The 19,904-nt window shown below is 36.5% G+C and overlaps 1 long non-coding RNA gene and 1 other non-coding gene across 2 annotated transcripts; both read right to left on the bottom strand.

Moving 5' to 3' along the window:
- Positions 1–1,888: 1,888 nt before the first annotated feature.
- LOC143227274 (uncharacterized) lies at positions 1,889–6,447 on the bottom strand. Its single transcript, XR_013014978.1, has 3 exons — positions 6,306–6,447; positions 2,286–2,456; positions 1,889–2,090 (listed from the first exon to the last, which is right to left on the bottom strand). It is a non-coding gene; the product is annotated as an uncharacterized LOC143227274 (long non-coding RNA).
- Positions 6,448–11,151: 4,704 nt separating this feature from the next.
- On the bottom strand, positions 11,152–11,225 carry TRNAT-AGU (transfer RNA threonine (anticodon AGU)). The gene has a single exon. It is a non-coding gene; the product is annotated as a tRNA-Thr (tRNA).
- Between the last annotated feature and the right edge of the window lie 8,679 nt (positions 11,226–19,904).

A 19,904-nucleotide genomic window follows, 5' to 3' on the forward strand; every position in this document is an offset into this window, starting at 1 on the left:
GAAAATTACACATCAATACAATGTAACACATAATTATTCATACTTTTCATTGAAGTAAGATTCATTTAGTCCTCTAGTATACATGTTCCCAAACGTAGACGTCCTTTGTGGTGATCTGTTTTTGAATTCTTTCATAAGCTCTTCTATATTTATCCTGTCGACCTCATCTTTGTGAGTGTTACAAACTGCCACATGGTTGAGGCAGCACTGAGACATAGTTGACCTTAACTACGTCTTCAACCATCTTAATACAGAAAAGCTGCGTTCACATTCGCAGCTGGATACTGGACATATAAGTAAAATTTTTATGAGAAGAAACACTTCGCTAAACATCTGCTGGTTTGTTTCATGCATTTTACAGCAAGCATCCTCTGTACCTTTCAGAGATACTGCTTTTGTTGTTCCTTTGAACATGAGCAACTGAAACTTGAGCCGTTGTGCAGAGATTTCAAGATAGAACTTCTAACCGAGTTGTCAATCTTGCCAGATATGATCATGTTCTCAAGTGCCAGATATTGTCTCAAGTCATTGTTGTCTGCATTTAATCTAGTGATCAGATGTTCTATGACTGTGTCCACAAATTCAAAATATTGGCTCCTGTAGTAATCTCTAGCTGTTGCACAATGGTGTGCTGAGCCATCACCTGTTATTCTTCTGGGGGGGGTCTGTGAATGCGTGGTAGTTCAATAGGCACCAGATCTAGGGAAGTTACCTTTTTTCTCAGCTTCATCAAATATCTTGTTGTAATTTTCCTCTGTTCGCAATACCCGCAATTGTTCAACTGTCATTGCAGAAGCTTCAATCATGCCGGATTTTGTCACTGATTTTGCTTGGTTTGTTTGTTTGTTTGTTTTGGAATTTCGCACAAAGCTATTCGAGGGCTATTTATGCTAGCCGTTCCTAATTTAGCAGTGTAAGACTAGAGGGAAGGCAGCTAGTCATCACCACCCACCGCCAACATTTGGGCTACTCTTTTACCAACGAATAGTGGGATTGACCGTCACATTGTAACGCCCCCACGGCTGAAAGGGCGAGCATGTTTGGTGCGACCGAGATTCGAACCCGCGACCCTTGGATTACGAGTCGAACGCCTTAACCCACATGGCCATGCCGGGGCGGCTTCCTATATAAGAGTTTATTGTAACCACAGTTACAAGTTTAATACCAAAATATCTCGAGAAGTTATGCTTTTAGTAGTTTAGATTCTGATATATCCAGCTGTTGGTCCAGATAACTGATATTTTATAAACGTATTTGAATAAATTAATTATAAAGAGGTTTTGGAAGTTCTGATTGGAATTCGAAATTTTAATGTAAATTAACAGTAGTTAACTTAGTGGTAGATCTGAGCCTATGTCTTATATTTGTACAAGAGTTCCCGGTAGGTGGTGATGACTAGCTGCCTTCCCTGTGGTCTTAAGCTGCTAAATTAGGGACGGCTAGCGCAGATAGTCCTTGTGCAGCTTTACGCGAAATTCAAAACAAACCAAAAAATAAAATAGTACATTTGTTGCCCTCTAGTGGCTTTTCCGATAACTACTGACGATTATTCAGCTTCAGTACGGTACACAAGAGGAATTATCTTCTGTAGGTCTGTGAGAATGTTATACAAACATGCTTTGGTTTATTATTAGACATCTAATAGGTCTACAGCTATTGTAAAATTTATCTGACTTATTAATAATTGTCAACTACATTTATTTAATTTTATACTTAGATTGGTATTAATTTAATGAGAGAATTGATGGTGTTCTCATGACTAAAGAATTCTGAAGTGTTGTGAGTAACCGTTGGTTATTGGATAGTGATGCTGTGTTAGGAAGATTTTTCAAATGCACGTTTCTTGTTGAGATTATAAGAAAAAAGATAAATTAATAAGGTTCCATTCTACTATAGAAATAATTATTTTATTTTCATGTATTACAATAACAATTTAAAATAACACATAAGACATCATGTTCTGTTATTAATATTAATGTGCTCAAGATAAACATGTTTAATTGTATCTGAGAATGAAATGTAATAAAAAATCAAATCCGTCTCGTCAACGAACGTCAGCTTTTCCCAAAATATTCAAGTAGTTCACGTTCCTGAAAAAAAAATAAACACACATATATATAAGAGATACCTACTTTATTAAAAACATTTCTAAAGTTTGGTTCTCGAGTAACTATTATAGATATATAAATAATACGTGCGGTGTATATTTAACGTTATTAAAGTAGATACATTTTGATATTTCTTGTAAGTACTGTTTGTAAATATAATACATATCTTCACACTACCTAAACAAGCAGCCAAACAGTCAGCTTCACTTCTATATCGGTTTTCATTCCCGTCACAGCCTCCAAAAATAAATTTCTTACACTTGTGGCTGTCTGGGTCGTAATAATAACTGGGAATATTAGCTGTACAAGGTCCTGAAACAGGTGGCGACTTGCAGTCTTTAGCTCGGCCTGTGGAGGTATGACAAAATCACTGTCAGTCGTAAATTTATGTTAAGTGTAATAGTTAAAGCTAACTCTTTCATACACTGTAGTTATATTTAAAAATTATAAACCTATCAACATATTATGCTTGTAGTTAAAGTATTATAAAAGAGTTATCTTTCAAGGTAATTCTGCGATATGAAACATTTCTATGCCATATACCTCGACATGAAGATTTTAAAATTGTGAGTTGAAACTTAACAAGTAATTTATGAGAAGTTATTGTTATTTTGAATTAAGCACAAAGGTACACAATAGGCTATATGTGCTTTGCCCACCACGGGTATCGAAACTCGGATTTTAGCGTTGTAAGTCTCCAGACATACCGCTGAGACACTGGGGGGCAATTTATGAGAAAAGTTGTAAAATACGAAACTCAAGAGACGTTTCTAACATTTCTTTAAATAAACATCAACAGAATACGAAACAAAAACAAACATTCACGTGATTACTATAAACCATGTGCCGATATAATACGACACAATAATGGCTTCATGACGACTAAAACACAATTTCTTCAATTAATAAGTTCTGCATTTTATCAAAACGTGTTTATTGAGAAACACGGACAGTTCTGTACGACTGTATAACACATCTCAATACCTGAGTCCACTTATAAGTATTTTAATTACATGTTTTAACAAATACAAACAATATTATTAAGGACAGGGACGACAGGGAAATCATTGTCTAAATTAGTAACGAACATTCATATTTAATTACATGCAAGTCTGTTGTTAGTTTAATATAATAATATTCTAAACAATAAGTATTTTTAATACTATTATTATCAAAATAAGGATATTGTAACCCGATCTCCACAAAGATGTATTTATTTTTATATCATTATGTTCATGTTATGTGTTAGGTCAGATATATGTAGTGGATTCAGTAGCAATATGTTATCCATTCCTGTAATCTAATATATTTTATTTATTCCGTTTTTTCATTGTTAGTATTGTTTGTATTATTATCATCATTTATAGGTGACTTTAAAACTGTTTAAAGTTTTATCTAAATCTCAGATACGGACAATACTTATATATTTATACTATTGCATCTATATAGTTCATGTTGATTGCATCAGCTTCTAAGATTGGAGGCCTGGCATGGTTAGGTGGGTTAAGGCGTTGGATTGGTAATCTTAAATTGGTTCGAATCCCTGTAATATGAAAAATGCTAACCCTTTCTTCCATGGAAGCGTTATAACGTAACGGCGAATCTCAGTATTCGTTGGTAAAAGAATATCCCAAGTGTATCAGTTCTCTAAGTGTTGCATTGTTTTCATTTTATAAATTAGTTTTCAAATGTTATATTTTACACACACACTATTACACTGTAGTGTATTAAAACATTCCTCGTATAGCTTTGTGCGAAATTTAAAACAAACTTTCGTTTCAGTTATACAATCATGAAAAACAAGATTTTTATTCACTGGATTTAAATCTTTGACATCTGATAATCCATTAGAGAACATTTTTTTTTTACTAGTCCTCTCCATCTTTATGACTGACAGACTGTAAGACATCTTCACCTACATCCAAGGTCGTACAGTTTTAAGTTCTCTCAAAACTGTACTTATTAACCTCACCTATATCTGTTTCACATAGATGATTTAACAATTTTCACTTTCTATAACTGTGTTAACTGAAACTATCATATATTCTCAGTGATTTTGTTCTGCTGCACATTAACTACAAACAAATTTTGAATGCAATTCATTAATGAATAGAACAGATATATAATATACAGTTTTTGTATTCGCATTAAAAATACGGAGAAACATGATTTAAAGGATTTTATTTAGATTTCGTACACTGTTGCACCCTTACAGTTTGCACTTAGATGAAAAGTGTGGTCTAAGTTATACGTGGAAAGTTATTGAACAAAAACAGTTTGGTTTTGAGCAATCATTTCTGCGCATCCCTACGTTAAAACTCACGTGATCTGTCGGTCTAAAATATTTACCACAGGTAAAGGTGAGTTGTTTTTAGTTTTGTAATTCGGATTAAAGGTGGTTGATATTGAGAAACTAAACTATATGGGTAAAGCACGTGCAGATACATTTGTATTCAGATCAAGTAACTTAGATTAGCAGTTTCGAGATGACTTTTTTAAAAGAAACATACAGGTAGAAAAGTATTGTTCATTACTCACCTTTAAGCTCAAATTAGTTAAATTTTAAAGAAATTTTCCTGATTATTAATAGCATTTAACGTTACGTGCTATTTACTTCAGTGATTAGTGTAAATAATAGTGTTTCTAACATCCGTCCCTCTTACATACGGGAAAGGACAAAAAACTGTGTATCTAAATTCCTTGGCGTAACTACAAATGAAGTTATAATAGGCGTTTTAGAGATAAAAACTACCACCATATAGTTTAAAGAACCAGGATTGGTTAATGATAAAAACCTATTTCGTATAATAGAATTGCGATCTCTTGGCTAATGTTAATAATTTTTGAGTGTAACTTTCTTATTGAGGTTGTTTAGTGTATTGATTGATATTTTGTTTTACCCACTATCATGCCATTAATTCAGTAAAAACCGCAGCCTAACAAACTAATGAATAAATATTTACTATAAACGTCTTACCAACTAAGTGTAGCTACCATATTTGTAGCTAATATTGAGTCTATTTCTTTCAGTCTCATAATTAATCTATTCTCTTTTCACACACAAGGTGTTTTATTTATTAAATTAACAGTTTAATTCAACACTTAGAGGGTAAATAATTTTCAATAATGTCTGGTGTTGTGCAATCTTTAATATTTACCGTTTATTTAATAACAAGTTTCATAACTAAGCTGAAGTATTTAATTATAAATACATACTCAGTGAAAAAGTTAAACAATATATCAATATACTACAACAATTACTGATACGAAACAAAGAAATAACAATGAATCGGAAGCGTTTAATGAAGTAAGATACACAGAAACAGTGACTGAGTTTTATAAACCGGTAATTTAAATTAGCAACTTAGAGTGTTTGTTTTCGAATTTCGCGAAAAGAAACTCAAGGACTATGTGGGCTAACCATTCATAATTTAGTAGGGTAAGTCTAGAGGGAAGGCAGCTAGTGATCACCGCATACTGCCAACTCTTGGGCTACTCTTTTACCAACGAATAGTGGGATTGACCGTCAAAGTCTAACGCCCCCACGGCTGAAACGGCTAGCATGTTTAGTGCGATGGGCATTTCAACCCGTGACCCTAAGATTACGAGTCGAACGTTTTAACACACCTGATCATGCCGGGCTATATTTGCTACTTGAGAAAACAACCTAAAACAAAATAAAGGTTTGAAGGAAATGTAATATTAGATGTTTACAATTGTAGAGCAGCAAGAACTTTTATCACCAGTTTAATAAATAAACCAGATTTAATTGTATAAATAATTGAAACAACAGTAATATTAAATAAATAGAAAAGTTTATTATAGGAAGTGTTTATATAGAATAATGTTAGGTTTACCACTAGTTCATATAATAATAATGTTAGGTTTACCACCAGTTGATATAATAATAATGTTAGGTTTACCACTAGTTGATATAATAATAATGTTAGGTTTAAACTATTTGATTTTATAATAATGTTAGGTTTACCATCAGTTGATATAATAATAATGTTAGGTTTACCACCAGTTGATATAATAATAATGTTAGGTTTACAACTAGTTGATATGATGATATTAGGTTTACCACCAGTTGATATAAAGTTATTCCAGCCGTAAGTATAGCTTACATTTTTACTGTATTCTAGTGAAATCAAAGTTTAATGAACAACAATAAGACATTAAACATTATTAACAAACCTGAACAAGCAGACAAACAGTCTGCTATTGTTTCATATCGGTTTCCGTTCCCGCCACAACCACCGAAATTAAATTTCTTACACTGGTGACTTTCGGGATCGTAGTAATATCTTGGTATAATAGCTTCACAAGGTCCTGTAACAGGTGGAGATTGGCAATCTTTATCCAGACCTGTGAAAGTATAAAGTGATCATTCCCTCTTGAAGTTTGTTTGGTTGTTTTTTTTTTTTAATTTCACGCAAAGCTACACAAGGGCTATCTGCACTAGTCGTCCCAAATTTAACAGTGAAATACTAGAGGGAAGGCAGCTAGTCATCTCCACCCACCGCCGCCAACTATTGGGCTAAAGAATAATGGGATGGACCGTTATATCATAACACCCTCTTGGCTAATAGGGCGAGCATGTTTGGTGCCACTGGGATTCGAACCCGCGACCCTAAGATTTCGAGTCGAACGTCTTAACACACCTTGCTTTGCCTGACCACCCTCTCGTCCTAGGTAAGGCCCGTCATGGCCAAGAGTAGCCCAAGAGTTGGCGGTGGGTGGTGATAACTAGCTGCCTTCCCTCTAGTCTTACACTGCTAAATTAGGGACGGCTAGCACAGATACCTTGGCGTAGCTTTGTGCGAATTTCAAAAACAAATAAAAACAAACCTACTAGGTACATTAAATTTAGAATACCTTAGGATACATAATAACTGTTTAATACACTATATTGAAAAGTGAAAATTTTAAACCTAACATCAGTTTACCTCCACAGTTAGAATATTTTTAAACTATTATTTTCCAGGTAATTCTACCATATGAAACATTATGTGCTACATATCCTGACATCGAAATTCTAAAGCTATACTCAAAAACTTATCAATTTATTTTATGAAATAAAAATGAAATAGCATAATTATAAACATGATTTTCCTCATGATCGTTACAAACAACTCCTACCTGTTGTTACTGACAAGTTACCCAGTGTTATCCCTAGTAGAACAACTAATGTTATCTCTTTAAACATATTTACCTTCGTTAGTTGAAAACTGACAAACACAGACTAAGTCGTAACTAATCATGGATGCTTTTATATAAAACTTCTTATCAAGTGACATTGACAAATAATCTAACCTTCACGTGACTTTCAGGACTTGTATAAGTTAGGAAAAACTAGAAACTTTAACTTTTGTTATAATGTACTGAACCGGTTTTATTAAACTTAAAACAAAATAAACTTAGCAATAAATTAACACGAAATAAAAATAAAATAACTTATCTAACAACAAGTGAGTTTTCTCATGTTCCATGCAGACAGTTCTCACAGAACACGTCACAAACATATAACCACACCTGTGGCTACTGACAAATTGAAAATGTGACGTCACTACTAGAACAACCAATAGTTTTCTTTATACGCCTGTCTTGTGTATTACTCAAAATCTAAGTTTGAATCGTGAGTCTAAATCCGCAATTAGATTTCAAATTGGTCAAGAGATGACTGAACTACAAGCTAAACGTTTGTGCTTCAAATAGGACTACACGAGTCCAAAATATACATTTTCTGTTGTTTGGTCTCTGACAGCATAAAACCGTTAGTGTTTAATTCAAAACCTGTGTCTGAGTGTATTGGTCACATTATAATCACATCAAGTATCATGTGAACCCGCTGAGAAAACAGATTGAAAAGTGTTTGAAAGATGAAGAAAGAATGAACGAAGATAGACCAATAGAAAAACAGATATGCAGTGATGTAATTCCGTCACAATTGTTATCGCAACGAACTGACTGGTTAAACAATGATAAAATTAAATCTGTATCTTTACGGTTTAATTGTGACAGTTGAATCTAGTATTACAAAGGATACTATTAATTATGGCAGTTGAATATAGTATTACAAAGGATACTATTAATTATAACAGTTGAATCTAGTATTACAAAGGATACTATTAATGATGACAGTTGAATCTAGTATTACAAAGGATACTATTAATTATGACAGTTGAATATAGTATTACAAAGGATACTATTAATTATGACAGTTGAATCTGGTATTACAAAGGATACTATTAATTATAACAGTTGAATCTAGTATTACAAAGGATACTATTAATGATGACAGTTGAATCTAGTATTAGAAAGGATACTATTAATTATAACAGTTGAATCTAGTATTACAAAGGATACTATTAAAGATGACAGTTGAATCTAGTATTACAAAGGATACTATTAATTATGACAGTTGAATATAGTATTACAAAGGATACTATTAATTATGACAGTTGAATCTAGTATTACAAAGAATACTATTAATTTTGACAGTTGAATCTAGTATTAGAAAAAATACTATTAATTATGACAGTGGAATCTAGTATTACAAAGGATAATATTAATTATGACAGTTGAATCTAGTATTACAAAGGATACTATTAAAGATGACAGTTGAATCTAGTATTACAAAGGATACTATTAATTATGACAGTTCAATCTAGTATTACAAAGGATACTATTAATTATGATAGTTGAATCTAGTATTAGAAAAAACACTATTAATTATGACAGTTGAATCTAGTATTAGAAAAAACACTATTAATTATGACAGTTGAATCTAGTATTACAAAGGATACTATTAATTATGACAGTTGAATCTAGTATTAGAAAAAATACTATTAATTATGACAGTTGAATCTAGTATTTCAAAGGATACTATTAATTATGACAGTTGAATCTAGTATTACAAAGGATACTATTAATTATGACAGTTGAATCTGGTATTACAAAGGATACTATTAATTATGACAGTTGAATATAGTATTACAAAAAATACTATTAATTATGACAGTTGAATCTAGTATTACAAAGGTTACTATTAATTATGACAGTTGAATCTAGTATTACAAAGGATACTATTAATTATGACAGTTGAATCTGGTATTACAAAGGATACTATTAGAACTAGAGTTGCCAAATTAGTTGTTTCTGATATCAAAAACACGTTCCTTGTATGTAATCATGAGATAACCCTAGTTGTACTAAAAACATATAAAAGTAACACAATAATTTCTGAAAGAGACAAAGAATGACAGGGTTTAATATAATAAATAAAAACAATTGTATGGATAATATTGGTACATATATAGAACAGTGAATTAAAATCAGTTGTATAAACCTGCCTTACCTGAACAGTGAATGAACATATTAATATTTTACTGTCTTATCACATGTTAACATCTTTTACTGTCCCACTGAAAGTGTATAAAACTGTAATACACTTCAGCTCTATTACTGATGATACCAGAAGGAAGCAAATATATTTAGTTTTAAACTTTATTGTTAAAAGCTGTTATTTTAAAACAAGTTCTCGTGAACTCACAACCAAACTTTTGTCATTGTTTATTTATGAGATTAAATATAGCAATACAGATGACAACAATAGGCAAGTTTCAACTGTATATTTATTGTTTAAAAGACTACCTGCAGGTGTATTTTGTTGTTTTGAAAATAGCGAGCAGAACTCTATACGTAAATAATAAATGGTAATTTAAACTCAACAAACCTATGTTTAAATTATAAATATTTGACGATGGCTGATGAAATTTAAAACAGAATAAAGATTTGTTCATGGACCCAACCAATGTTCTGGAACAATTATTACAAGTTTCGTACATGTTGTGTGTGGTCTTCACCATACAGCGTGACATTCCATAAAGCCTGATGGTATCGGGTAGGCACTCAACTTATTACGGCAGGTAATTTGTTGTTAAAATGTGGCATTACTTTGATAAACCATAAGAAACATACTTTGTAAAAAATTTTATCTATAAGACTTGAATGAGGTAATGAAATAAAATCGACCATAAAAATTTATACATTTTTAAAATAAATATTCAAGAAGTTTTTACATTGTTGTAAGTTTTCTTTACATGAAAAATATCGTCATTTGTTTTTGTCTTCAGCCAAACTTGTTTCTTTTTCTATAAGTATGTTTTTTATATTTTCAGTTTTTGAAAAATCTTTGTTTCTTGTATTCAACTGAAAAATGTGGTTCACATTGTTTTATTGAAATAGAACCATTTCTTTTTAATAAGACGTACATTTTATTAACATAGTGCCGAATTGTTTGGAACAGACTCTGCACGGCCAGGTGGTTTAGACTTTCGACTCGTAATCTGAGGGTAGGGAGTTCGAATCCCTGTCGCATCAAATATGCTCGCTCTTTCAGCCATAGGAGCGTTATAATGGTCGACCAATCCGACTATTCGTTGTTTAAAGAACACCTAAAGAGTTTGCGGTGGGTAGTGATGACAAATTACCTTCCCTCTAATGTCACGCTGCTAAATTAACCTACGGCTAGCCCAGATAGTTCTCGAGTACTTTCGCGCGAAATTAAAAAACAAAGAATCTTTCAAACAATAAAGCTAACTAAACTAAACAAACGTGGCAGGGGTTCAGTTTAGAGAGAGAGAAATCAGAAGAGTTCTCTCTCCAACTGGGGTGTTCAGGAACGTTGTGGTTCCTCTTCGTACCCTTACATGAGATATGTTTTAAAATATCCGTGGAATTTTTACTTTATTTTTAACATTTCAAAAATATTTGTGAGTGAGAGGAAGGACGGGAGAACTGGACGAAAGAAGCGAAAGTGAAGTGAGCCAGACCTTGGCTCGAGGATGGAGAACCCTGGCAGGTGGCGAATTGGTTTTTAAAATTTACTGTAATTGATTAGATAACCTTGACTGGGTAAACGGCCCTTTTCAGAATGAGGCTGGGACCTACAGGTCCGATGCCAGAGATTTTGCTGTGGGGGGAAACGGGAGTACCCCGAGAAAACTCACTTTCAAAAGTAAATTTGATAAACTTTTATAGGCACCGGCGAGAATCGAACTCGCGATCTCCTGTTTACTAGACAGGCGCTTTAACCAACTAAGTCACGACGCCGTTAGGTGGAGAACATTTTCTGAATACTTTACTCCTGAAGCTGGTGTCCCTCAGGGAAAGGTGGTTAGCCCTATACTCTTCATTATGTATGTAAACAATATGGCACTGAGGGATCCAAATCATGGATTCTCTTCACAGTTTGCAGATGATGTGGCAGTCTGGAAAAGTGCCGCAACACCCACGATAGCAGCCACTAACATACAACCGCAACAAAATAGAATAAGTGAAATCTGTCAATAATATAGAATAAAAATAAACAGAGCAAAAACATAACTCGTAGTGTTTAGGAATTTTACAAAACAAAAAACAACAGCCACAATTATATATGAATGACACTCTACTCCAGATTACCCCATCGGCAAAATTTTTAGGTTTAACCTATTATTCTAAACTAACTTGGATCAATCATGTGAACGAAATTAAAAAATTAAGTCTGGCGAAGAACTAACTATGCTAGGAGTCCAACTGGTAAAAACAGTGGAGCATCTACAGATAACATACTAAAAATCAATAAAACATATATTAGACCTGTAATAGAATATGCAGCTCCAGCATGGATAACTGTAAGCAATAAAATAATTAAAACTAAACTACAAACAATCCAAAACACACTCCTCATAACTGCATACAGAGTTCCAAGAACTATATCACCTGCCAACAATACCAGATGGACTCCTACATATTACAATAATGTACTTTTATAAGAATTGGATGAAAAACGAATTACTATGCGAAATAGACAGGTACCTCATACATGATGAAGCTAGTCCTAAATATCTCTCCCCCAGTTAACTTATATTTTAAATATAAAAATAAATAAAAAGAAAAAATATAAATTTCAAATAATAATAAATATATAGTTTATTTATATATGTATTAAAAAATGCCACCAACAAACTTGACATTCTGCTGATAGACTAAAATCTGACGTACACTTTAGACACACGAGGAAGACATAGGAACTCCCGATTGAGCCATTGGGTTGGGGTGATAGTAACTTATAGGATGGTTAGTGTTCCTTGGAACGCAATGAAGACCGAGGCTATGATGGAGTAATGAGTTCCTGAAATAAGATGTTACAAACTTGGTTCTCATTGCTTTCCAAGGAACATCTAGCCATCCTCTAAGTTACTATCACCGATCAACCGATCTATCTCTCCTAATTTTCGAATTCCCGTCGCACCAAACATGCTCCCTCTTTCAGCCGTGGAGGCATTATAACGTGACAATCAATCCCACTATTTGTTAGTTAAAGAGTATCCAAAGAGTTGGCGGTGGGTGGTGATGATTAGCTGTCTTCCCTTTGATCTTAAACTGCTAAATTATAGACGGCTAGCGCAGATAGACCTTGTGTAGTTTTGCGCGAAATTCAAAAACAAACAAAAGTACACCGATAGCTACCTAAAGAATTCTCAAATAATAGAGCGGGAAAAAATACGTGATGCCACGCGAGAAAGTTCTCGTTGTTCAAGCCTCCGGAATAAGACGAAAAAAGCACAAGTCTAGTTTTGTTGTAGGCCAAATACTTAATAGAGATACAAACTCCACCCTGTTCGCTCTATGTACTGTAACAACGAAAGAACTAAACACAGTAGATAAAGCAAAATAAAATAATGTTAGAAAAAGACGAAAAGCCCAAAGAAAAATAATAAAACTTACTAATTCGTCTGAAAATTCAAAAAACGAGAAAGTAGCAGAAACATCTAATACTGTGGTAGAGGGAGCTTTTCTCACAACTAACAACAGAAACACTTTGGATGTTGATAGAAGAACTGTAAACATTCAGAACGATACTATTGTAAACTACACAGACAGTGAGACAGACACAAATGTACAAGAAGGTTTTACAACTGTTACATCCAAAAGGAAAAACAAAATTCACCACAAAAACTTTATTTTTGAATTTCGCGCAAAGCTACACGAGGGCTATCTGCGCTAGCTGTCCCTAATTTAGCAGTGTAAGATGTAAGACTAGAGGGAAGACAGCTAGTCATCACCACCCACCGCCAACTCTTGGGCTACTCTTTTATCAACGTCCCCACGGCTGAAAGGGCGAACATGATTGATGCGACCAGGATTCGATCCCGCGGCCCTCAGATTACGAGTGGAACACCTTAACACACTTGCTCAAAACAAACCACACCATTCTGGTATTTTCTGTGGTTTTAATAATAATTTGAAATATATCAATAAGCTAATACCTTGTTAGACACTGGCACGTGATGCCCGTGCCCCGATTCTAGTTACCAGTGCCCCAAATCCTTAATAGCTCTCCAGAAAAATCATAATCAATATTTTATTAAATCGCCGAATATCTTTGTGTCTGGCAACTAGCGACACCTGTGGTCTTTGTTTTCTTTTCCCGTTATTATACAAGTTTGTTCTTCCAAGGTGGAAAGATATTAGTTCGTATCAGTGTTACCATATAAAATAACTTATGAACAAATGTTAAAAAGAAACGAAAGACAAAAACAGCAGGAACAAAGTAATGTTACACAAGAAAACAAAACCTTAATACAAACACAAGAATCACAAGAAAACAACACCTCAATATAAACACAAAAATCACAAGAAAACAATACCACACTCCCAGAAACAAACGCTAACACACTTGACAAAACAAGCATGTTGACTAACATAATCAAAAGCATAATCTCAGAATTTATAACAGAATACACAAAACCAAACCAAACAATCAACTGTATTGATAGGATAGCCGACATCCTGTAAAAACAGATTATATCTCATATACCACAGATAACAACAACACTTACAGAATACCTACTGACAACATAAAGTTCACAGTAGTGTATATCAACATCCAAGGTGTGCAATAGGTTCCATGAAATATGAGACCTTACACAAGAGACTGACCCTCAAAACTTTAATATATAACAACAATAGATTTAAAATACCATATTACACAACAATAAGGAAAGACAGAATAAACAAAAACGATGAAAACAGAGGTATAATGATGCTGTATAAAACAGATCTATCAGTCACAGTATGAGCAGTAATAACGAACATGTTACTAAGGGTATTCTGTAAATAAAAATAACAAAAGTAACAATATCAGGAATATACTGTTCACCACTTAAGTAACTAGACATAACATTACTCAATTTTCCCACAACCATAACTCTATAGTCATTGGAGATCACAACAGTAACAATGTTAACTTTGGATGCAACTGTACCAACAATAAAGGAAGAAGTCTCTTAAGTTGATATATGATAATAACAAAAGACAGAGAAACCAAAACACAAATTAACAACATAAAAGAATCACATAAGAGCACAAATAAAGTTACGAAAAAATCATAAATGTGATAAGTGTTGCTCAAAATTAAACAATAAAACTGACTAGAAAAAATTCTGGACACACCTTAGACGACTGACCAACGACAATCCAGCCACAAAGAAATATCCTACTCTTGAATACAATAATACAATAATATACAAATATAAAGAAAAAACCGAAATACGTAATACTTTTAAAATACATACTGATCCAAGTATAAATACTTATATTTATAACAAAGTCACAAACTATAAACTAAACAATAAAGAACAATTTGAACCAGTTTTCCCAAGAAACATAAAAAACTAGGAAGACACGATCCTAGCAAAAGAAATATCTACACGTGAACTTCATGAAGCAATAAAAACAAATCTCCAGGTGAAGATGAAATACAAGCCTTCTTCCTAGAAAAAGGCACTCCGAAATAGTTTGATCACCTGAAAGCACTTTTCAACTTATCTCTATCCTCTGGATACATAGCAGTTTTTTTGGAAGCATGAGAATATATTAAAGTTTTATAAGGTAGAAAAGCCAGTCAATAAAACTAATAGCTACTGACCAATCAGCCTGACCAGCTGTGTAGTCAGAATTCTTAAGATAATAATAAGTAATAGACTCTTCACATTCTTTGAGATAACATCAAAATTACCAGAAGAACAAAAGGGATTAAGAAAATTTAAACAAACAACAAACTACTTAGTTAGACTAACTGTAGAAATATTAAACAGCTTTAACAATAAACAATGCACTGTCGCCTTCTTTGTTGACATTAAGAAAGTATTTGACACTGTATGGCACAGCGGTCTACGGTTCCGAATGAATGAACTGTGACTACCGCGTGGAGTTATTTGCTAGCTGTCCAACTTTCTAGAAATCACAGTAAATGTAGAGAGAACCATTCTTGAATACTTTACTCCAAAAGCTGGTGTCCCTCATGGAGGGGTGGTTAGCCCTGTACTCTTCATCATGTATGGAGAAGCTGGTGTCCCTCAAGAAGGGGTGGTTAGCCGTCTACTCTTCATCATGTATGGAGAAGCTGGTGTCCCTCAAGGAGGGGTGGATAGTCCTGTACTCTTCATCATGTAAGGAGAAGCTGGTGTCCCTCATGAAGGGGTGGATAGACCTGCACTCTTCATCATGTATGGAGAAGCTGGTGTCCCTCAAGGAAAGGTGGTTAGACCTGTACTCTTCATCATGTATGGAGAAGCTGGTGTCTGTCATGGAGGAGTGGATAGCCCTGTACTCTTCATCATGTATGGAGAAGCTGGTGTCCCTCATGGAAGGGGGATAGCCCTGTACTCTTCATCATGTATGAAGAAGCTGGTGTCCCTCAAGGAGGGGTGGTTAGCCCTGTACTCTTCATCATGTATGGAGAAGCTGGTGTCCCTCAAGGAGGGGTGGATAGCCCTGTACTCTTCATCATGTATGGAGAAGCTGGCGTCCCTCATGGAGGGGTGGTTAGCCGTCTACTCTTCATCATGTATGGAGAAGCTGGTGTCCCTCATGGAGGGGTGGATAGCCCTGCACTCTTCATCATGTATGGTAAAGCTGGTGTCCCTCAAGGAAGGGTGGATAGCCCTGTACTCTTCATCATGTATGGAGAAGCTGGCGTCCCTCATGGAGGGGTGGTTAGCCGTCTACTCTTCATCATGTATGGAGAAGCTGGTGTCCCTCATGGAGGGGTGGATAGCCCTGCACTCTTCATCATGTATGGTAAAGCTGGTGTCCCTCAAGGAGGGGTGGTTAGCTCTGTACTCTTCATCATGTATGAAGAATCTGGTGTCCCTCAAGCAGGGATGGTTAGCCCTGCACTCTTCATCATGTATGGTAAAGCTGGTGTCCCTCAAGGAAGGGTGGATAGCCCTGTACTCTTCATCATGTATGGAGAAGCTGGCGTCCCTCATGGAGGGGTGGTTAGCCGTCTACTCTTCATCATGTATGGAGAAGCTGGTGTCCCTCATGGAGGGGTGGATAGCCCTGCACTCTTCATCATGTATGGTAAAGCTGGTGTCCCTCAAGGAGGGGTGGTTAGCTCTGTACTCTTCATCATGTATGAAGAATCTGGTGTCCCTCAAGCAGGGATGGTTAGCCCTGTACTCTTCATCATGTATGGAGAAGCTGGTGTCCCTCATGGAGGGGTGGATAGCCCTGTACTCTTCATCATGTATGGAGAAGCTGGTGTCCCTCAAGAAGGAGTGGTTAGCCCTGTACGCTTCATCATGTATGGAGAAGCTTGTGTTCCTCATGGAGGGGTAGATAGCCGTGTACTCTTCATCATGTATGGAGAATCTGGTGTCCCTCAAGGAGGGGTAGTTAGTCCTGTACTCTTCATCATGTATGGAGAAGCTGGTATCCCTCATGGAGGGGTGGATAGCCCTGTACTCTTCATCATGTATGGAGAAGCTGGTATCCCTCAAGGAGGGGTAGTTAGCTCTGTACTCTTCATGATGTATGGAGAAGCTGGTGTCCCTCATGGAGGGGTGGTTAGCCGTCTATTCTTCATCATGCATGGAGAAGCTGGTGTCCCTCATGGAGGGGTGGATAGCCCTGTACTCTTCATCATGTATGGAGAAGCTGGTGTCCCTCATGGAGGGGTGGATAGCTCTGTACTCTTCATCATGTATGGAGAAGCTGGTGTCCCTCATGGAGGGGTGGTTAGCCGTCTACTCTTTATCATGTATGGATAAGTTGCTGTCCCTCATGGAGGGGTGATTATCCGTCTACTCTTCATCATGTATGGAGAAGCTGGTGTCCCTCAAGGAGGGGTGGATAGCCCTGTACTCTTCATCATGTATGGAGAAGCTGGTGTCCCTCATGGAGGGGTGGGTAGCCCTGTACTCTTCATCATGTATGGAGAAACTGGTGGCCCTCAAGGAGGGGTGGATATCCCTGTACTCTTCATCATGTATGGCGAAGCTAGTGTCCGTCATGGAGGGGTGGTTAGCCCTGTACTCTTCATCATGTATGGAGAAGCTGGCGTCCCTCATGGAGGGGTGGTTAGCCGTCTACTCTTCATCATGTATGGAGAAGCTGGTGTCCCTCATGGAGGGGTGGATAGCCCTGCACTCTTCATCATGTATGGTAAAGCTGGTGTCCCTCAAGGAAGGGTGGATAGCCCTGTACTCTTCATCATGGATGGAGAAGCTGGTGTCCCTCAAGAAGGGGTGGTTAGCCGTCTACTCTTCATCATGTATGGAGAAGCTGGTGTCCCTCAAGGAGAGGTGGTTAGCTTTGTACTCTTCATCATGTATGGAAAAGCATGTGTCCCTCAAAAAGGGGTGGATAGCCCTGTACTCTTCATCAAGTATGGAGAAGCTGGTGTCCCTCAAGGAGGGGTGGATAGCCCTGTACTCTTCATCATGTATGGAAAAGCATGTGTCCCTCAAGGAGGGGTGGATAGCCCTGTACTCTTCATCATGTATGGAGAAGCTGGTATCCCTCAAGGAGGGGTAGTTAGACCTGTACTCTTCATCATGTATGGAGAAGCTGGTGTCCCTCATGGAGGGGTGGTTAGCCGTCTACTCTTCATCATGTATGGAGAAGCTGGTGTCCCTCAAGGAGGGGTGGTTAGCTTTGTACTCTTCATCATGTATGGAAAAGCATGTGTCCCTCAAGGAGGGGTGGATAGCCCTGTACTCTTCATCAAGTATGGTGAAGCTGGTGTCCGTCATAGAGGGTTGGATAGCCCTGTACTCTTCATCATGTATGGAGAAGCTGGTGTCCCTCAAGGAGGGGTGGTTAGCCCTGTACTCTTCATCATGAATGGAGAAGCTGGTATCCCTCAAGGAGGGGTAGTTAGCCCTGTACTCTTCATGATGTATGGAGAAGCTGGTGTCTTTCATGGAGGGGTGGTTAGCCGTCTACTCTTCATCATGTATGGAGAAGCTGGTGTCCCTCATGGAGGGGTGGTTAGCCGTCTATTCTTCATCATGCATGGAGAAGCTGGTGTCCCTCATGGAGGGGTAGATAGCCCTGTACTCTTCATCATGTATGGAGAAGCTGGTGTCCCTCATGGAGGGGTGGTTAGCCGTCTACTCTTTATCATGTATGGATAAGTTGCTGTCCCTCATGGAGGGGTGATTATCCGTCTACTCTTCATCATGTATGGAGAAGCTGGTGTCCCTCAAGGAGGGGTGGTTAGCCGTCTACTCTTCATCATGTATGGAGAAGCTGGTGTCCCTCATGGAGGGGTGGTTAGCCGTCTACTCTTTATCATGTATGGAGAAGCTGGTGTCCCTCATGGAGGGGTGGTTAGTCGTCTATTCTTCATCATGCATGGAGAAGCTGGTGTCCCTCATTGAGGGGTGGATAGCCCTGTACTCTTCATCATGTATGGAGAAGCTGGTGTCCCTCAAGGAGGGGTGGATAGCCCTGTACTCTTCATCATGTATGGAGAAGATGGTGTCCCTCAAGGAGGGGTGGATAGCCCTGTACTCTTCATCAAGTATGGAGAAGCTGGTGTCCCTCAAGGAGGGGTGGATAGCCCTGTACTCTTCATCATGTATGGAGAAGCTGGTGTAACTCTTGGAGGGGGTGGATAGCCCTGTACTTTTCATCATGTATGGAAACAATTTGCCATTGAAGGATCCTAATCATGGATTCTTCCCATAGTTCACTAATGATGTGGAAGTCTGGAAAAAGTGCCACAACAACAACATTAGTAGCCACAAACATACAACCACAACTAAATAGAATAAGTGAAAACTGTCAAAAATACAGAATAAAAATAAATACAGCAAAAACACAAGTTGTCATCTTTACAAAGCAGACAAAACACAAAAAAACTACAGTCTGAAATATATATGAATGGAACATTACTTCAGACTGCCACATCAGCAAAATTTCTAGGTTTAACCTACGACTCAAAATTAACATTGATTAACCATGTAAGTGAAATTAAAAGTAAAGTCTGGCGAAGAACCAACTATGCTAGGAGTCTAACTGGTAAGAACAGTGGAGCATCAATAGACAATATATTAACAATTTACAAAACATACATTAGACCAGTAATAAACTATACAGTTTCAGCTTGGATAACTGTAAGTACCAAAATAATCCAAACCAAGCTGCAGACAATACAAAACACATTCCTCACAACAGTATACAGAGTTCCCAGAACCACATCATCTAAATTTATACACAAACATACCAACCATACCAGACAGACACAGTACAATAACATACATGATGAAGATAGCCTTAATCACCTCTCTCCAATCAAGATATATTTTAAACACAAAAATAAATAAGGGAGAAATATATACAAATATATAAGAAAGGAAAGAAAAAACCCACATACTTCCCACTAGTAGAGCAAGAGAATGTCTGTAAATGTATACCAGTACATGGACAAAGGGTTGGAGAATGTCAGCTCAC

The sequence above is a fragment of the Tachypleus tridentatus genome, chromosome 9 (assembly GCF_004210375.1).
Source record: "Tachypleus tridentatus isolate NWPU-2018 chromosome 9, ASM421037v1, whole genome shotgun sequence".
Classification (NCBI taxonomy): Eukaryota; Metazoa; Arthropoda; class Merostomata; order Xiphosura; family Limulidae; genus Tachypleus; species Tachypleus tridentatus.